Source organism: Scylla paramamosain, chromosome 12 (assembly GCF_035594125.1).
Source record: "Scylla paramamosain isolate STU-SP2022 chromosome 12, ASM3559412v1, whole genome shotgun sequence".
In the NCBI taxonomy this organism is placed as follows: Eukaryota; Metazoa; Arthropoda; class Malacostraca; order Decapoda; family Portunidae; genus Scylla; species Scylla paramamosain.
Genome location: NC_087162.1, coordinates 17,935,448 through 17,937,963, shown reverse-complemented (window position 1 = coordinate 17,937,963; position 2,516 = coordinate 17,935,448).

Genomic DNA, 2,516 nt, shown 5'->3' with positions numbered 1-2,516 from the left:
CGCGTTCACTACTCCCGGAAAGAGGGAATGAGAGATGCGAGAACAGTGAAAAGACGCACGAGTTTGAATGATTGCTAAGGAGAGGGAGGGAAAGAAACATGGGGGTTGAATACAGCTGTAAGAAATAAATAGATATAGGTGAATTGTGTGAAGGATCAATAAAAGAAAATAGTAGTCATATATAATTACTAAGACAAAACACCAACTCCCCATGAGCTGCAGTGACGCACGGCCAACTTTCTAACACGTGCCAGCCTGCAGATTCCATTAGTGAGGGGTTGCTACTGCCGTTTTTTGTTTTTCTTTTTTTCCCCATTTACATCCAGTTAATTGCTGTATCAGTTCTGAGACAGTATTATCATGTGCCTACCGTCTACTTTATGCTCATTATTTAATATGATAAGCCGGTGATAATACTACTGAAATTAATATCCACAACAAAAACAATAGTTGTCTTATGGTATAGGTGAGCTCCGGTCAGAGCTACCCCAGAAGTCACTACTGTGAGTGGCCTTGACAGAATGAATGCAGTAAAGGTCACTTAATCCTCATTACATATCCTCGGGGTTGGTAACCAGAATAAGACTAGAAGTAACGGGTTTACGCTAAAGTTGTATTAATATATTGAGAGAGAGAGAGAGAGAGAGAGAGAGAGAGAGAGAGAGAGAGAGAGAGAGAGAGAGAGAGAGAGAGAGAGAATTTACTTCGATACAACTTCATCTTCCCCCCTCCTTCTCCTCATTTACTTTCCTTTTCCTTTCCTTCCTCTTTCCACTCATTAACAATATTTTCCTTCCTTCTCTTCATTCTTCATTTATCTCTCTTTTCCCTCCTATCCTCCCTCTTCTTTCCATCTCCCTCTTCCTCTCCAACTCCTCTTCCTTCACTATAACCCTTTTGGATGTGATACCTAACCTAACCTGACGCAAAAACCCTATTGGATGTAGTAGCAAAATGACGACTTTTCCATTAATTGCATGGCCTCCTCCTCCTCCTCCTCCTCCTCCTCCTCCTCCTCCTCCTACTACTCCTCCTCCTCCTCCTCCTCCTCCTCCTCCTCCTCCTCCTCCTCCTCCTCCTCCCGCAGTCATTTTTCCTCTTTCCTCTCCTATCTTCCAAACTTTCCCTTGTGAAAAATACGTTTGTCGAGTTTCATTCTTACATGACGCGACCCAAAAAATTCTTCGTCCGGGGTAACTGATACCAGACCACCCTCTTCTCTCTCTCTCTCTCTCTCTCTCTCTCTCTCTCTCTCTCTCTCTCTCTCTCTCTCTCTCTCTCTCTCTCTCTCTTACTTAATCTTTTTTTTTCTTCTTCCTCTTCGTCTGTTTCCTCCACTTCTCTTTTTTCAACCTTCTCCCCGGTTTCCTCATTCTCTTCCTTCTCCTTTTCTTCAGCTGCTTTTTGTTCCCGTTTGTGTTTTTTTTTTTTTTCCTCTTCCTCCTTCTTTCTTTTTTTCTTTTTTCGACGTTTTCTCAGTTTTCCTAATTTTCTTCCTTCTCCTTTCCCTCTATTATTCTTTGCTTCCATTTCACATTGCCGCCTGGTTTAGTGTGAATCCAAAGGCAACTGTATGCGAGAAAAAGGGTAACTAGGAAAAGCCAAACAGTACTAAGAGAGCAAGTGAGGGGAAATTATGAGACCAAGTAGTGTGATATTACAGCCGGAATCAGTCGAGGAAGACAGGTAGATAGATAGATAGTAGATAGATTCATTCACTAATTATTTCATTTACTTACTGATTGAATGTTTGATAGATAGATAAATGGATAGGTAAGTATATAGATAGACAGAAAGATAAATAGGTTAGTATACAGATAGATAAATAGGTAGTTAGATAGATAGACATTTTTTAATGTCACTATAGTAATAATATATACAAAAAATATCTGGGATTTAGAGCTTCAAAGTTACAGCAAGGAAAGAAAGGAATCCATGTAAGAAGTGAAAGCCCAAGAAAAGTTTTGTAATTTCACAAGGTCTCACAAACTGTCACATTACCGTTTCTGTAGCTTTCCAGCATTCAGGACTTTACCATTTTCAGATGGTTGAGCTCCCTCCAAAGACACTGACATAGAAAACGGAGGAAAGACGCAACTGTGGCTGAAAGTGCGTTTGACAGCGGCCCACATTCAGAAACGCTTTGCTTTCTCACCACGACTATTTTCAAAGGCCACAGAGATGACTAGCCGGATCTCAAGACTGTTGCTCCTTTAAGTAATGTAGAAATTTTGTTAATATGTCAGTAAAACCATAAAAACACCCTTAAAAACCCGTGTAGCTTTAATTATATATTATATATATATATAGCCTTTTGAAAGTAGTGGAGGTGCGGCGCAGAAGTGTTTCAGAATATGATCCAATAAACCATTATCAGGAACGCTGTATGAGTAAATATGGCGATATAAACATAGAGAAAATTAGATAAGCTGAAGGAGACACTGTATTTAATGAGGAAGGGGTAAGAGAAAGACGTGAAACATTTTGTAGTGTGGCGCGAGGGAAGGGAAGGGAAG